Source organism: Hylobates moloch, unplaced genomic scaffold (genome assembly GCF_009828535.3).
Source record: "Hylobates moloch isolate HMO894 unplaced genomic scaffold, HMol_V3 SCAFFOLD_3, whole genome shotgun sequence".
NCBI classification, from domain to species: Eukaryota; Metazoa; Chordata; class Mammalia; order Primates; family Hylobatidae; genus Hylobates; species Hylobates moloch.
The window spans coordinates 172,377,641-172,396,390 of record NW_026652278.1 but is presented as its reverse complement, the minus strand read 5'-3'; the positions used below and the strand labels follow the sequence as shown (position 1 = coordinate 172,396,390).

At 42.9% G+C, this 18,750-nt stretch overlaps 1 protein-coding gene across 8 annotated transcripts in view; it reads right to left on the bottom strand.

The window, feature by feature from the left end:
* STOX2 (storkhead box 2) overlaps window positions 1-18,750 on the bottom strand; it is a 290,826-nt gene that overhangs the window by 21,061 nt on the left and 251,015 nt on the right. The window contains exon 1 of one of the 8 annotated variants that reach the window (XM_058436929.1): window positions 9,915-9,961. The exons of 6 other annotated variants lie outside the window; for them this stretch is intronic. The gene's annotated coding sequence lies outside the window, so the exon portion shown is untranslated. Of the gene's footprint in view, window positions 1-7,707; window positions 8,110-9,914; window positions 9,962-18,750 lie in introns of those variants that run through there. One more of the 8 variants, XM_058436925.1, reaches the window with a different exon arrangement.

The window sequence follows — 18,750 nt, the reverse complement described above, 5'->3', positions numbered from 1 at the left end:
GTCTGAATGGCATTTGCTTTGGAAAAGCTCAGTTTCACTATAATAATGAATATGGGCAATAACTTTTAACTCAGAATGTAGAAAAAAATGGAATTTGGATGTTCTAAATAACTATCTCTACCTCATCTCATTTTTGTGCTGCACTAAGATATATTACTTTCGACTCCTTTCCCATCCCCAACCCCATCAGCAATCCTGTCTACACCCAAATGCTTCCTGGTCTGTCCCCTGGATTCTATCCCTGGAGCTCCCTTAAACTACCATCATCTCTCACCTGGTCCCTCATAAGAACCTGATGATGTTCAGCCTTCCCTCCTGCCTCCAACACTCCCCTCTCCACAGAGCAGCAAAAGTCCTCTTAGGAAAACAAAAAACACACCACTTCCCTGCATAAAATCCTCCAGGGACTGCCTACTGCACTTAGAAGAGAAGCTGAACTCCTTGGTAGGCCTACAAGGGCCCACATGGTCTAAGCCTGTCCACCCCAACGCTAGGACCACTCCCCACCTCCATCCTTACTTGCCACTCACAACCTCCCCTGTTCTTTGAACATGTCAGGCATTTCCTCAACTCAGGGCCTTTGTATTTTTTGTGCCCTTGGCCTGGGATGCTCCTTGGGTTGACCTTTCAAGACTGGCTTTTCATGCTTTAGGTCTCAATTCAAATGGCACCTCATCAGAAAGCCCTAACCTGACTGTCTGGTCTACTGCCATTCCATCGCAGCCGAGTTTACTGTCTTCTCTCCCTGCATGTGTGCATGTGGGTTTGGTTCACTGGTTTACTGTCTGTCTCACCCACTTGAATGTGTAAGCTCCATGACAGAAGGCAACGTGAATGCCACATTTCCAGCACCTAATGATGCGGTGGTTACCCAACAAATATTTGTTGAATGAATGAATATCCATTTTTAACATGATAATCTAGGGAATTTCTTAGTCATCTTAAAGGATTGTAATTTTATTAATATTTTTGCTAAATAATAGCAAACAAAAAGAGAACAAATAAGTTTAGCCATGCAATTTCTAAGACTCCCCCAATTAACTGCATGAGAAATAGTCCTCTAAACACAGCAGTTACGATAGAAAAATAACTTTGTAATACAACTATTATATAGCAATAAGTAATTAAAAATTAATAAAAATGAGTAAATTTTTTAAAAGAATAATTATATATTAAGTGAAGTTTAGAACATGCATTTCAGATCTGTATTAAAGGAATCACAGGTATCTCTCAACACAGCATAAACATTATTCAAGTTTACCATAACCTTCTGTGGATCTTATATAAACCTGCTTAACGAGCCAACTAGTCATTTTTAAGATATGCTACTAGAAAATTCTTCCAACTACTGGACCACATTTATTTCTTCAAAGAAGAAAAAAGAGAATGTAAGTACTGCTAAAATATTGTTGGTCACGATAATCTATATAATCTACAGAAACTACCATATTTTTCATGAAGTATGAATTATAACTTACTTGTCTATAATTTATAGGATGGATTTTTCTATCGTCAGAATTAGCTCAGAACACATTCATAACGACAACTCATCTTAAAGCACATTGGCACTTTGTCAGCTAAAAACTTCTTTCTAAACTGCTATAATTCTGTCCTATTGTTCTAAAAAAGGAGTAGATAGGTTTTAGTTCAGCTTTATTTTCTTACAAACATCCATTTAAGTACAGTCCTCAGAGGACTTTTGTCAAATCTAGGCTATTTCAGATAAAACCAAACTCAGTGCCTTGGACAGAGGAAGCATTCCATAGATTTTTAAGTGAGCTTAAAATGTGAAAAGACATGAAAATATTAACAATTGTAAGTAAACTTCTGCTTTAAGAGTATTTAACATTTAAAATGCATGAGTGAAAATGTGGATACTGCTTTCATGTGAGTTCACTGTCAGCTGACTGGCGTGAAGAGAAAGAGGAGCCGGGTGGATGATGAGGGGCGTGGAAGCTGGACCCCCTCCAGGAGAGGCGGAACAGCCCAGCCAGCAAGGCGGTGGGGCCGGCGGGGGCGGGGGGGCGCAGCCTGCTGAGCCCAGGCAGCCTGGGGAGCTGAGCCTGGGGAGCTGCGGCAGGTTCAGGCTCCCCTGGGGCAGGCTAGTGGTGAGATACGGAGAAAAATAGGGGCCAGATCCTGGTTGACAAGACAAGAAGGCTTAGATCTTATTCTTGATGCTGACGGGGCACTGCCCATGTTTTCATACAGACAAATCACATGATATGCTTGTATGAGAACATCACTCTCGTGCAACTGTGGAGAAAGAGCTGGTGACTCCTAAAATCGCTCGCAACGGACAACAGGCAGAGGTCCTGCAGACGCCAACCTGCTCTTGGATCGTCTACAGCTAGTCACCCCTACCTCAGGAAATAGCTTTATCAAGCGCATCCATTTTCACTATTTAAATCCCTCTATCTGTTTTCCCCTTCCAACTTTTGGCCCGTTATTTTAGTTGGAGTTTTTTCAAAAAAACTCTCTCTCACATAATTCATCCTTTCAAGAAATATCTGAATGCCTATTATACATCAAATACCTTTAAGCACTCAAGTTCGAAAACTCGGTTCTATTTGTGCAAAAAAAAAAAAAAAAAAAGGAGTATAATAAAGCCCTGTCCTTTATAAATGGCATTTTCACTTTTTGCAGTCATTAACTGAGGTTCCAGGAACTCCTCGGCCTGTGCACATGCAGGAAGCCAGCACCACTCCTGGGATGTGACTTTCATGACAGCTTACACTTGCTCCTTCCTGGGTGACATCGGTGGCTTCCCAAAAGATACCTGCTACAGAAGCCAACACAGAACTATGTCATTTCATCTTAAAGCACCCACCCTCATACAACTGTGTAAGAAAAGGAAAGCCAGAATTTCCCCAGGCGAACTGCATCACAGTGAACAGCCTGGAAAGTACCAGCCTCCATCCTCTATCTTAGCTTTCTTTAAATAATTTTTTTTTCAAGCACCAACATTCCATATGAATTATCCTGTTTTCCTTTTAAGGTACTATTTTTCATTGCAAATGTTAATGTAATCTATTCTCTGGGTTGAAGGGTTATCTTTGACATTAATGAAGTTCTTGTACCAAAACAACCCACTTACGAATGTGGTTCTGAAACTGTACTAGTTTATAATTGAGAAATTCCCAATATAAAAAAAAGCATTCAAGAGATATTTTGATAAGTACCCAGTCTCTTAAAACAAAATACAATTATCCGCTCTGCGCCTGTTTCCTCATCTGTAAAATGAGAGTTTGGATGAAATGATTTCAAAGATTCCTTCAGGCTCCTAAGTCCTATGATCCTATATTAATGCAGCGGAATTCTGGCATAAAAGCATCATATAGTACGGGTGTCTAGCTCTGCTTCCATCATGCTGGGGACACTATTTTAACACTCATCTGATCTGAAAAAGTTGGGCTTTAATTTTCAAAGAAATGGCTCCATATACTGGCTAGTAATTTTTTCTTTCCTTACAATAAAGGCTTCATCATTTTCTCTTTCTAAATTCAAAGTCTTGCTCAGCTTTGTTCCTCAGGACTAATGTGTGCCCCTTTTGTTCTCTGTACTGCCAAAATTAACAAGCAAGTTAGAATGATGGATGCCAATAAAATTACCACAAGTAGTGGATACTGTGATTCCTCATAAAAATAGTCAAACATGTCTGTAAAATGCACTATGGGCATGGGGACAACACAACTCTATTCCTCTCAACAAACTCTTCAGAAAACGATTCTGTTGCCAAGTTTTATCGTAAATGCCCTTGGGCTTGGGGAAATCACCCGCTTTCTGGGGTTGCAGTTAACTGAACAACTTCTCGGATGCAGCACCTCAGACAAATCTTGTGTTTTACAATTTAATTCAATTCATTAACCCCAATTTTATGTATTAATGCTGTTTGGCTCTTTTAACAGAAGGCCTACTACGATATTTTTTAAAAAGCTGCTCTAAAAAAAAACCCACATACTTCTTTCCTATGCGCTCTCTTGAAGACCACAGCACCCATCCGGTGGGGGCAGAGCAGACGGCTCCCATTACCTCACATGCTCGCGTTTTAAGCAGCTTTCCTTTGAAACCAGACGACTATTCTTGACTTTCGAACGTTTGTATTTGACATTCAGAAGAAAACCGGCAATGAAAAGGCACTTTTACTAGTTTACTGTAGGTTTGTTTCAAATGCCACTCATTTCAAAAGTTGAAGGCTGAGCCTGATGGCAATAGTCAACTGAAGGCAACAGCATAAAAAACGAATTTTAGAATATTTAGAGATTCCATAACAACTTTTTAAACGTTTCCCAATGCTTTACTTCAACACCTAATGGGTATCTTAAAGCAAGTCCAATTCCTAAGCTATTATTTGAGTAAATCATTTCAATCAAAAGAGACCATAAACAGAAGACACTCATTAATCATACTGAAATACTGGTGTCCATTAGCTATTACTTACTAAGAAACTTCTAATGGGAATAGAGTTAAACAAGAGTAACCATGGTGGCTAAGGGCACCCAAAAGAATGAGTTAACGTCCCCCACATCACCCGAGCCTTTGTGCTGATCAGTCTGGCTAATGCCACTATGTGAAGTAACGAATTAATTGGCTCATTGGTCTACAGAAGAAACTCATGATCTTCCCAGGCCGCAACCCTTCGTTACTCATATTAGCTATTGCTCTTGTTACTGAGATTTGACTACAGGTAAAAGGTTATCACAGAATAAGCAGAGACAGACAAGGCAGAAAGGGTAGAGCATTGGGCAGAAAGGGGCCATCCTCGTGGGCAGGGGTAGGTGAGAGCGCCCTGGCCAAGAGCCACCTTCCCCACCGCCAGAGGTGATTCGTGACGTCTCCGATAGGAACAACGAACACTTTTGTTGGACCATTTAGCTATTCGCAATAGATGCACAGCAGAAAAGGTAGGATGGAATATGAGCCCTGGGACCAATCAGGTTAATTCCATAATTAACGCCTTTGCTAAGGCTCCACGCTATAACCCATCAACCACGTCCACGGTGGTATGTGTTAGGCACATGAAATAAAACCTAGCCGAATGCTTTTACATGGCAGGTCCTCAAATGCTTGTAGAATCAAAAGGTCCTACATACATAGACAAGAAGAGGCAAGGCCCTGCTACCTTGCAAGATGTTTTCCAACACCAGCTGCCACTTGTGCTCCAGTCCTTCAACCGGAATGAAGTTAAAGCCACTTACCAACAGCGATAAAATCATGATGAAATACCAGTCCTAGATGATAACAATTAGTAAGATCTCCCAGATGTCCTGAAATTCTGACCAACAAGAGCGCCTGAGTAATATGATGTCTTCTTTTTCCTTAAGTGGATCACGTAGGACAGAACATAAATTCCTGTTTTAAGCCACCCTGTACTTCTCTTTCATGTTCATTCTGCAGCATAACCTAACACTAGACATTAGATGCTGCGATTTCCACTGATGATATTTCCCAACTTCGGCTTAATAAATCAGTCTAACAACTCTAGGTAATACATTCACTTTCCCTCTTTTTAAGTTAGAATCACCAGAACTGTTTTTCAGCCTTTGCATTCTCTGCTTTAGCAGTTTAGGGATGACAACTGCAGTGGGACTGATTTCTGTAAAATACAGGTGTAATAGGACAGGAAGGCCTAATTAAATAAACTACAAATATGGACAGGTTGACAGTTCCCAAATTACAACAAAATTACACCGATTGACTGCTACCAACCAACCCCCCTAAAACCGAACACCCTCCTACCCCTTCCAGCTGCCATGGAGGCCATTACAAATGGACTATGTCAGAATTCAGAGGCATGAAAGAAAGGATGGGGGATCAGATCAGATACACAGAGGAAACTTCCAAGTCACTGTACAATTAAGTAACTTTTCTGTCTTCAATTCAGCATTACAAGATGGTGGTAAAGGCCATGGGCTTTGTAGTCAAAACTTTAGGTTCAGAGCCCAGTTCTGCTCCTCATTGGTTGTGCGATTTGGGGCAAATTATTTAATTTTTTGAGTTTCAATTTCTTCTTTTGTAAAGTATACATAATCATGTTTACCTTGTAGACTCACTGAGGGGATTAAATGAGATAATGGATGTTGAGTGCTTACCCTGTCCCTGAGACCTAATACATGTTTAATAAATAGTAGCTAGTATTAAAAATATCTTCCCTGGCCAGGCGCGGTGGCTCATGCTTCTAATCCCAGCACTTTGGGAGGCCGAGGCGGGTGGATCAACTCAGGTCAGGAGTTCAAGACCAGCCTGGCCAACATGGAGAAACCCTATCTCTACTAAAAATACAAAAAATGAGCCAGGCGTGGTGGCAGATGCCTGTAATCCCAGCTACTTGGGAGGCTGAGGCAGGAGAATCACTTGAATCCGGGAGGCGGAGGTTGCAGTGAGCCAAGATCGTACCATTGCACTCCAGCCTGGGAAACAAGGAAAGACTCCGTCAAAAAAAAAAAAAAATTTTCCTCAAGCCCATCTAGATTTATCCAATTTACCCATTTACAGTGTTTGAATTTCTACCAATGGAAAATTTGTTTGGTCCTAAAAATAAGCCTTTTTAAAAAATTAAAATATCTTTGGGAAGGCTAAGAGTGCAGAGGTCTTTCTTATACTAGTATGAAGTAGTTTAATCAGATTACTTTAATCAGATACATAGAACACATAGCATTTGGGATGCATCACCAGGCTGGGAGTGCAAACATGCATTACACTAGGGAGTTTGGAGAGAAAAAGGCACTAGGAGATGGGAAATAGTGTGGACAGAGAATGACAAGGATATCAAAGGATGTTGACCTGTTTCAAAACTTAGGTTGGGCCAATCCATTACCTAAGAAAGGGAAAGGAAACTCAATAAGTAGTCTTAGTACTAAACATCAGTGACACTAGGAGTTAAGTAATTTCTGATATGACCTGAATTATTAGTAACCATTTTGACTCTCTCTTCTAAGGAAAATGTCCTGTAGGAGTGAAAAAAGTGACTTTCACGTAAACTCTCCGAATTCAGCACACTCCTTATAACTTAAGGATGGCTTGTCCAATACAATTCAAGCAAACCGTGATCAACGTTCATATTTAAGGGCCTTACATGCTCATTTGTCCTTAACGGCAACAGTCCTTTACAAGCAGGGTAAGGCAGCTTTCCTGGCTGTGACACTGTCTCAAGGTAAGAACCATCACAACTTCTAGAGTGGCATGCGTGACTCCTGAGGTCCACCTTAGCCTGAATATACCCTGTGAAGATTCTTAAAATTAGCAAAACCAGATCATTCTAACCCTCTATGACCAAAAAAAAAAAAAAAAAAAAAAAAATTCCTGCTTTTTAAACTGCCCCTCTTCCTATTCAACTATTTATTGAAAGGTTTCCATGTATAGGGAACTGCTAGGAGATGTAGATAGCAGAAAAAAGCATAAATCTTGATCTCTGCCTTCAATGAGATTACAATTTAGGTGAGAATACAAGATACACATGTGTGAAAATATAAACCATCATGAAATATACACATTGCTGTTCAAAACACCCTTAGAAGAGCTATACCAAGAAAACACATGAATGACTAGAAAATTAACTCTATAATGGGAGTTTCAAGGATTTAGAAATGACCTCCTGTTGGGGTGATTAGGGAGAACTTTCCAGGGGAGAGAGATTTGGAGTAGGTCCTTAAGGATGGGTAGAATCGATGGGTGTGAGGACATGATGGAACTATATTTGCAACATACCATGCTTGTGTTTTTTTCTGACCAAACATCCTTTAAACCTGACTCAGCATCCTCAACGGTGCTCTGAAGATGCAAAATGCTATGCAGAAAGAAGAGACCTCCGACAGTGAAGAAAGGAAACATGCTCTCTTTTCTTCTGTGAGAGGGTGAGCTATGAGATGGATGTGACTGCGAAGAGAAAGAAGATGTTCAAGGGGTCTTGAACATCTGCCTTTAAAAATGTTCTAAAAATTCTTACCAATTACATACGGGATTCACCACTCTCAGAAATATCTTTAACAGTCCTGAAACCATCCATGTGATGAGGGGTAAAGCCACGCTTTCAGATGTGCCAAGCCTCACTTTGGAAATGAAGCAGGTAATGTACTTTTGAGGACCAAAATTTTCCATTTCGTTGTCATGTTTTTTTAGAAAGCTTTTGTGTGAAAAGCCCCTGGATGTTGTAAGAAAACAGCTCTGTCATAATCTGAATCCTAAAGCAGACTATGATGAACTATGCTTACTTCCTTAGCAGTTAACAGCAGCCTCAATATGATGTTAGTCTTGGAAACAGTCCCTGGGCACATAAATCAGGCTTTCTTGGATTTTAGTGCATTGCATGTAGGTTAACAGGCCAAACAGTACACAAAATTTCAGGCACTGTATATTAATTGGTAAGAAAAAATGTCGAGGCCGGGCACAGTGGCTCATGCCTGTAACCCCAACACTTTGGGAGACTGAGGCAGCCAGATCAACAGAGGTCAGGAGTTCGAGACCAGCCTGACCAATGCGGAGAAACCCCGTCCCTACTAAAAATACAAAATTAGCCGGGCGTGGTGGCGTGTGCCTGTAATCCCAGCTACTCGAGAGGCTGAAGCAGGAGAATCGCTTGAACCTGGGAAGCGGAGGTTGCAGCGAGCTGAGATCGCACTATTGCACTCCAGCCTGGGCAACAAGAGCAAAACTCTATCTCAAAAAACCAAACCAAACCAGACAAACAAACAAACAAAAAACCAGGAAAAATGTCAAATACTATTTACTGAATGCCTCCCTCAGAGCAGCGAGCGAGATAGATATACAGCTGAGGGAAATCTGGGGCAGTCTAATTATTTCCTATTGCTGTGGACTTCTCGGTCCCCATGAGCAGCTCTGGGATGACCTGTGCTGGTGAGGTCATGTGTGGTGGGCAGTCCACAGGAGGAGGACCCGGACTGCCTAAGATTGAGGCTGCGGGAGGAGCGGAACAGCAAGACTTCTCAGAGGACCGTGCACCCTCTTCACAGGTGGTGCTGACATTTCACCATGTTCCTTCGCACACAACAACTCTTGAAATAAAAGCAGGGGAAACCTACCTGGCCCTTTCTGGACTGGCTCCATCCCCCAGGTAGCGTTGACGCTAAAGCCTGGTGCATGCTAGGGAGCTGCATCCAAGCACAAGAAGGAGCCAGTAACAGAAACGGACGTCCTAGAATCTGGAATAAGAAGAAAGAGTAAACTTTCAAGTCATAGTATCCTAAATGAGCATTTCAGATTGGCTACTGAGGGCCCGTGGAACACAACAGGAATCTGGTACTTTACCTTCGTAGATCTACTTTTTAAAAATGAGTTCCAGAACTCTCAGCTCTTCTTACAATTCAGGGCTTGAGATACTGCTACAAGTTCAGTTCAAAAGCTGGCAAAAGGCACCTTAAAAAGGCTCTGTGAATGTACTTTGCTGGTAACGTTTTGAGGAGGGGAAAAAAAAAGGAATCCTCTTTACCATTCTTTTATCCTATTTGCATGGAACAGCTGGAATCCTGGTCCATGCCTACCCCATACATCACAGCCACTTGCTGAGCCAACAGCCCACTGCAGTGCCTCGGAATCTGCAGTGTCACTCCTCTTCTGCTTGTTCTCTGCAAAGTGAAGTCACAGGGACGGATCAGCCAACCTGACTTCTCACTGCCCTGCCCAGAATCCTTTGTGAACTGAAATGAGTCATCGCTCCAAGAAAAGCTACAGCCTCTGTTTGTCTGTGCAGTCTCCTTTGTCTGTGCAGTGCAGAGACGCGAGGTCGGAATGTACCCCAGGCGCGGGGTGTCGAGGGGCACATTCTCCTCTCCAAGGGGCCCAGGTCCCCTCCCATGCATTAGCACCAACTCACATGAAAAAGGTAAAAAGGGCACATACCTCCAGATGCTTGAAGAGAGAACACACACATTAAAATTGATCTGGCGTCATATACTCACCAGTCCGTAATTAGAGACCTGCCACATTTTCCTATTTTGTGTTAAGGCTGGCTTTGCATTGTGACGAAGGACGCATCTCCCTCCTGTGTGTAACAGGCGGTTCTACTGCACACTGTATCAAAGTTTAGCTGCAGTGAGCTATTTGTCATAAATTCCAGTTGCCGTGCAAGTCTTTGCAAGCCTGGGTCTCGTCATTCCCAACACACAGCCGTCAGGCTCGCAGCCCGGGCAGCGGTGGAGCTCACCCAGCACCAGCCAGTGCGGCTTCTGCCGCTGCGAGGAGGGCGGCGTTGGGAATGAGGTCACTATGTCAGGAACTCGCTCTCAGCAGGAGCCTCTCCTGCGCTTACCACACAACTCCAGTCTCACCCAGAAGTAGGATTCGTGGGATTTAGGGGGTGGCTGTTTCCTCCGCTTTTTCTTAAAAATGTCTACGGCTAAGATCAGCAAGGTGAAAATGAATGACGTATCTGCATAAAAATGTCCTTTTCATTGCACTACGGGTGCCACGCTCATTGTGAACCCCAGGCTGAATCACTCATGCGTACACCTGTGGACATGCATTTACACACCGACACACACACACAGAGGAACTTGTGCCAGCAGAGAAAACATTTAGTCTTTATTTAGAGCGCAAGAAGCAACACGTAAACATCTCAGGAGGAAAACGGGGGCGGCAGTTGAGAGAGAGGACAGAATGGAAGGAGTAGAGCAGCCACATAAAACCCGAGAAAAATGGAGTCGGAGAGGCCAAGGAAACGAATCCCATGGCAGTGGTACTGCTACTGCCAAACTCCCAAACCGCGTAACACCAAAACAGGCACCGCTCGCTGCTTCCGCTCGGGATCCAGATAACCGAAAAATTATCTCATTCTCAGAAACCCACAGAGGTGGGTGGCAGATGACTGTGCAGCAAATTCTCCCACATCCTCATGAATCCAGCAGCTCAGCTACCAGGGGCACAAAATGTGGGGTGCCAGCAAAGGTGGGAAATGCACTGAAGCTCTTCATAAGGCGCCCCCAAAACTCAGAGTTACAGAGGTCCCCATGTGGGTCTCCCGGCTAAAATCCTGAGAGCATCCTATCCGCTCCTGACTCTGGTGATTCAGCCTGTCCTTCAGAACCTCCCCCAGCAGAGCTCAGGCTCTGGCAAAGGCCACCCTGCGAGTTGAGTCCAAGTCAGCATCTCTTGTCACCCCTGCACAGTGACGTCCATTCTGTCCTCAGGAGGCTACAAAACGTATAACCCTCTTCTGCGCCATCACCCATCCGATAGCTACAAACACTAACCAGGTCCCCGTGCCCAGATCAGCTCTTCTCTAGCTGCCTAGAGTCTGGGACACTCCGCAGGCATGCAGACTATATATTCATCTACTGATCCACTGAGATGCTTGCTTTGAATGTTATTAAATAAAACGTCTTCCATGCCCTCAACCACCTGATGCTTTTCGCATCCTCTGCCCTCCTGGGGTCCCCCCTTTGCTCTGGTCTGGCATATCCATTTCCCTCCAACGATGTGGCATCCTCCTGCTAAATCCTCCCCGTGGCACCATCTCCTCTCTGTCCTGGACTATCTGTCACCCTATGACCCCCTTGAGAATGTGTTCCACACCAACTGCTACTGATGCACTTTTTAACAGCCTCATCGATTTTACCTTGTATGCTTGATCAGAAGCATATAAGGACCTAATAGGCCATATATAGATGAAAACATACATATTTGGATATTGGAAATTATGACATTATTATTTATACGTTCTCATCCCTTTTCTTCAAGTATTTGTTTTTTTTCTTTCTCCACATACTTAACCAAATATGGTCTTGATTTTCCCTTCTAGTGTATTATTTTCTCTCCTCTTTGATAAGCCACTAGCTTCTCATCCCTGCCACAGACCGAGCCTAGGGCCCAGCACCAGGGCCTCCAACCAAAGCCACTCACCTTTCATCAAACCTCTTTAAGTTTGGCTGTGTTGTTGGTTACAAATCCACCCAAACCCATGTAATCCAGCCCATTCCTGTCAGGCATGGTCTGATCACTGTAAGGTCAGACAGGGTGCCTAATAAGCACACGCACCTTAAGAATGCAATGATGGAAGCATATAACAAATGTATTACAAATTAAGATCTAAACAGACATATCTGTAGTCCTGGCAATGTAAGAGCCTTCTGGGAAGCCCTGGGTCACTGTAACACCTCCTGACAGTTACAGATACAAGTTTCTTCTATGATCTATGAAAGGTTAAATATATGGAGAAAGAAAGAAAATCCAAATACTCGAAGAAAAGGGATGAGAATGTACAAATAAAAATGTAGTCATAATTTCTAATATCCAAGCAAGCATGTTTTCAACTATATATGGGCCTAGTATGTCTGTACTTAGAAACTCACATAATCTTCACAAGGACCCTGGAAGTTAAGTAATGGTATGATCCCTACTTAAAGAGGGGAACGCTCTTCCTGAAGCTCACAGAGCTGGTAAATGGCAGAGACGGGATTTGAACCCAAGGCAGCTGGCTCTCAAGTCTGTTCTTTCAGCCACTGAAAGTCAATTTTACCTTTTACACTTTTATGTATGCTGTTCTATAGACTTGCTATATCCTCTTCAACAACCATTGTTGGCGAAAGTCTGTTCTTTCAACAACACGTGCTACCTCTTGATTATTAAAAAAGCCACTGTAAGCAAAAAAATGTTAAATCCTATATCTCAATTTTTAAATTTAGATTGAACACAATCTGCTTACTTGGCACATGGACCAATGAGGTCAAGTTCACAAGTGGGGTCTCCTGTAGAAGTTGCTTCTGCTGGGGTCTATGACCCCTAACGACTGCCCCTGAGTAGACTTTTACTGAAGGACCATGATAAAGAATGTACATGGTCAGGGAAAACCACCACAAGCTCATCTTGCTGCCCTACTGAGAGTACGATGGGTTTCATAATGGACACTGTTGGCCTCCACTGAGAAATAAAGACAAGAAAGGTCTGCTGATGCTTTAGATCTCGGTATCTGATGGCAAGATGAGCTCAAGAATCACATGCAGCCATCCCTCCTCCTTGCCCCGTGCCTCTTGCATCTTTGAATAACAGCTTCGGTGTTACAGTAGAGATTTACAAACATCACACTGAGGACCGCAGAGGTGATTTGCTCAGTTGATGAAGTGTGGGCAGAGGTTGTGCTTGGCACTTGCCTGCATCCTTGGCAGCAGATTAAATAGTAGCGCCACATAGTGACACAGGGAGGATCTTAATAAATGCTTGATGACTAACGGTCTCGCATGCTCTTAGAGCTGCTCCACTTGAAAAAGCAGAGAGCAATAAACACCATTAAATCAATTAAAAATATTTATCAGGTGCCTAACTGCAAAGTCCTATGGTCAGTTTGGGAATTTAAATATTAATCTTTAAGGTTGTATACATATGGAGTATATAAACCTTGGTGCACACTCTCTCATGGACAAATGACATGGTGTCTGCCCTCAAGAAGCTTCAAATGTACTTGAGGAGGTAAGATCCTCACATATAAAAAGTGCAAAAATACAAGGCAGTGTATTTCAAAGGGGAGGAACAGGAAACAAGTGCCCCCAAGAATTTTGAAGAAAAGAACCAGGGTCGAGCCATGGTTTCCAGGGAAAAGCAAACTTGTTCTAGAATCTGGACAAGTGAAAGAAAAGAGAAAGCACAGCCCACATGTCATAACAGAAGCTCCACGAGCAGGGATGTTTTTTGCATGTTTTGTGTTTACAGGTAGATCCCTGAAAGTGCCTGGCCAACAGCAGACCCTAAATCTATGCTGAAGGCAGGAGAGGACTGACCTGCAGAGGGGAAGCCTGGACAAGGTGTGGAGGTGTGGATGGGAGGGAGGTGGGGATCATAAGGCAGGCAGGCCTGCCTGGGGCTGAGGGTTCATTACTGGGAAGTAGTGGAAGAGGAGGCAAGAGGGGTGGCCCAAGGTCAGATTCAGAACGTGGCGCACAGTGGCTCGTGCCTGTAATCCTAGCACTTTGGGAGGCAGGAAGATCACTTGAGGGCAGGAGTTCAGGGTTGCAGTGAGCTATGATTGCACCACTGCACTCCAGCCTGGGAAAGAGAGCAAGATCCTGTCTCTAAAAATTAATCAATTAAAAAAATTTAAAGAACAGTTTTTAATGGATAGGAAAATGGCCCATTTGATTTTATTTTTATTTTTTATTTATTTATTTTTTTTGTGAGACGGAGTCTTGCTCTGTCACCCAGGCTGGAGTGCAGTGGCGCAATCTCGGCTCACTGCAAGCTCCGCCTCCCGGGTTCACGCCATTCTCCTGCCTCAGCCTCTCCGAGTAGCTGGGACTACAGGCGCCCGCCACCACGCCCGGCTAATTTTTTTTATTTTGAGTAGAGACGGGGTTTCATCGTGGTCTCGATCTCCTGACCTCGTGATCCGCCCGCCTCGGCCTCCCAAAGTGCTGGGATTACAAGCGTGAGCCACCGCGCCCGGCCCCATTTGATACTTGCAATGAATTTCACTCGGCATTTGCTAGACGGCCATCAGTAAGTCTCCTCCCAAAGGAGCATGACACCTCCATTCTCCAAAAACATTTATAAGCTCATGGCAGCCCCCAGGAGGGAAGGGATGCTGACAATATGGCCAGATGCGGCTTCCCCCAGGGACTTCTCGGCCTCCTATCGCAACTCAGAAGTCTGCGGTGTCAAGATTCTCTCCCCTTTTCAAGACTGCACCAGTCGGGGAGAAAACAATCCTAGTCTGTGACAATATTCCACTAAACCTCCTTTCGAGTCAAAACACACTTAGAAAATACAGCACATGAGATCCTAGCGTGTGGCTGAGGTCAGAGTAACGACGAATGAGTACCGCTCCTATATTCATTGTTCAACATCAGCATCTATGTCGTTCAAGGCAAAGAGGGAAAGAGGACCAGGAGAGTAAAGAAAGATGGTTATTTCTGACATGCAAAAAGTGCCATCAAGGAAGCATGGAGGGAACTGAGAGGTGCTTCAGGAAGGAAGAGGCACTGAGGTGGCCCCACAGGATGGGTGAGTAAAGGGGTGGGGAGAGGAAAGATGAGAGTGTCTTTCCAGGCAGCAAGGCGGTATGAACAGAGACGACGTGCTCACACAGTCTAAGATGTTTTGGAGAATGGCTGGTGGTAGATTCAGCATGGCTGGGTTGGAGGGATCTATGAAGGAGATTGGTAGCAACGAGGCCAATGAGTCAGTCAGGCTGGGATGAAGATAACATTAAACACCTGGCGAATGGCATTAAAGGTTTCTACAGGGGAGACGTTCCTCATGCTGAATGTTTAGGTTATGCAGGCAACAGGGTATAGGATGCATCCAAAGGAAAAGATAATTACTGAGGCAAGGTAAAAGCCTACTGTGAGAGAGTGAACAAGATGTAAAGCGTGCTTAACCAGGGAACAGAGAGAAGCAGAGAGACGTGAGATAACTTTCGTATTTCACAAAAGTGCTATCCGACCTTTCCAACATGAAATACTGGAATGCTATCAGAAAGGCATGAGTTTCACAACGCACCTAACACTACCTGCCCAGAATCTATCAAAAAGACTGTCTGTGCTATAGCAGTAGCTTGACATTTGGAGTACTGCCCAGGGTAGAACATTAGCACCAACTGAGAAATAAAGGGAAGAGGAGAAATTCTCTAAACAAAAACCCCTGGGCACCAATAACAGATTAGACTTTCTTAGTTGCATAAAATTGATTTAAAAAAAAGACACAAATTAAGAACTCAACAAAAGCAGTTTGGAAAACAGAAAGTTCCTACATTTTCAGGACCTTTATAGTCCAGAATTGACTAAGTTAAATGCATGTTTGTAACGGTGGAAGAAACCATTTCAATTAAGTTGGGTAAGATTTCCTTGCACTGTATATGCAAGGAAACTAAATATTTTAAAAAATACACTTGGTGTTCTTACAAGTATTAGAGAGCATCACTATGAACATGAAGTGAAGAACATGGCTATTCTGATACTTAAATTCTCAAAAGTCTTTGGATCAGTCAATTCTCATAGGATTGGGAACACTGAATAAGTGCAGGTGAGAGCTGGAGGAGACACGAAAAAACATCTAGTACATCATCACTTGATCGAATATAATCCTAGAGCCCAAAGTGGGAAGGTGACTTGCCCAGGTTGCAAAGATTTACTAGCAAAACCAGAATTAGCACTCAGGTCCCCTGATTCTCAGTGCAGGTGTCCCTCCATTACTCCACAACACCTTGTAAAATATATTGAAAGAAAAGTCAACTCTAAGGCTTTTCCAGATGCACTTTGTGTTTTGTTTTGTTTTGTTTTGTCTTGTCTTGTTTTGTTTGAGACAGAGTCTCGCTCTGTTGCCCAGGCTGGGGTGCACCGGTGCAATCTCGGCTCACTGCAACCTCTCTACCTCCTGGGTTCGAGTGATTCTCCTGCCTCGGCCTCCCAGAGTGCTGGGATTACAGACGTGAGCCACTGCGCCCAGCCACAGGTGCACTTTGGATAAAATTATAAATTAAGTATGCAGATATCCAATTTTTTCCATACCACACTGTGGTATAAACTATTTTTCTGCCCTAAGTTTTTCTAATCAATATCCAAAGAAGACACCTAAGGAAAAGATGAAAGTAAAATGAAAAAAAACTGAGGAGCTTATGACTTTTCAGTTAAAAAGCCAGATTCTAAATTGGTTGTTTTAACATTAAACAATAAGAAAACGATGAGACAGCACAGAAAAACGAAGTGTTGCCCTTCTCCATTACAATTTTATTACACAGCATTTGGATTTACAGACTATTTATTTCCAACCTACTGGGTTAAAACATGCCTGAGTGTATCTCAGACGTTTCTATCTCGTATCTAGCATTTAAACTGCAGAGGATAATGATGGAGGCCAACAGAAGCCCCCAATATGCAGAGGAAAAACAATCAGATTCTACTGTGAAGACGCCCGGAAATTCATACAGTCTATGCATTCTACTCTGTAATAGAACCCTGATCGTCCTAATAACAAAAGTTTAAAATTTTGTTTACAATGAACACCATTCAATATTACTTTCCAAAATTTACAAGTGAACTGACCCTTTAGGGAGACCATCCACATTCATCTTGAGGTTGTATAAACCTGCCAGTGTATGTCCCCAATCCCTTGGGACAAATATGCTCCCAATTTGAGAAACAACAACTACATCTAAAAATACGCCCTAAAAATGGTATTTCCCAATTAGTTTTCAAAACTACCATCGGTATTTCTGTTGCTTTAAACATATACTGCTATTGAGTCCTAGAGCTCTTTTAGCTGGAATTAGTTATAAGGTCAAAGAGCTGAGAAACTGAGTTACTTTGTCCCTGGCTTATTTAATTAGAACTAAGTTATCCTCTCTGTGGGTTGCATTCCTTCTCTGCAAGATGGAATCGGGAAAAAAATATGAAGGTTGCAAAGGCTGCCATATTTTTACAAAGCAGACATAGCAATAGAATCAACCTCTGACCTCAAGGTGCTTCCAATTAACTGAGGAATGAAAAGTAAACATACATGAAAAGAAAGTATCACAATACTTCTAAAAAAAAAAAAAAACTATGAATAAGAGGGAAAAAAAATCCACTCCAAACTAAGTCCAGACGGAGTGTAAAGTAAAGAAATATTGGCCAAACATTCTCATCACAAAGCTGAACTCGGCATGACCAGGCTGAATTTGTACTTTGCACAGTCCCCAGTTGAACCAGTTGGAAGGGGCAAGCCACAGTGGAACACCCAGTTCAGGGAGGTTTGCAGGGACCTTCCAAGGGCTGCTTTCCTGACACCTCCGGATCCGGGGACAGACTCCTAACGTCCACCTCTATCCTTACTGACAAGAATGACAACAGGATCCGGACTGTTGTGTTCACGTGGTGAAAGTATAGTCATTTTCAGCACCCAAAAACAATCCAATATTTGCTGGTTTAAAAATAAACATTATTTGGGCTTTGCTCTCCTCTATACCTTTTGTATCACAGTCACAAACTTCTACTCTCCCACTAACATCTTTAATGTACATTAGCCTCATCCTCAGTATCACCTCCCTATAGCACCTCATGGAAGTTGGATCACGCATTTGTGTTTATAAAGCTAGAAAATGTCATAAAATCCTGATGTCAAAAAGTAAAAACTAGTCATAATTTCTTTTATCTCTCTGAATGAATAAAAATCACATAATTTGTTTTCTAACATCACAGTGATTATACAATCATCTATATTTGTACTGTCAAATAGAGTAGCTACTAGGCATGTGTGGCTATTTAATTATAAGTTAATTTAAATTAAATAACACTAAAATATTAGTTCCTCAGGAATAATACAGGCCAAACATTCTCATCACAAAGGTGAACTCAGCATGACCAGGCCTAAAATATTAGTTCCCGAGGAACTAACATAAGACCTGAAGGCTGGGCGCTGTGGCTCACGCTTGTAATCCCAGCACTTTGGGAGGCCGAGGCGGGCGGATCACGAGGTCAGGAGATCAAGACCACAGTGAAACCCCGTCTCTACTAAAAATACAAAAAATTAGCCGGGCGTGGTGGCGGGCGCCTGTAGTCCCAGCTACTCGGAGAGGCTGAGGCAGGAGAATGGCGTGAACCCGGGAGGCGGAGCTTGCAGAGCCGAGATTGCACCACTGCACTCCAGCCTGGGCGACAGAGCAAGACTCCGTCTCAAAAAAAAAAAAAAGAAAAAAGAAAAAGACCTGAAATATAAGACCTAACAATATATTTAGAATCTGGATTTTGAACTAAAAAATCATAAGCTCTCAGTTTTTCTCCTTTTACTTTCATCTTTTCCTTCCTTGTCTTCTTAGGACATTGATTAGAAGAA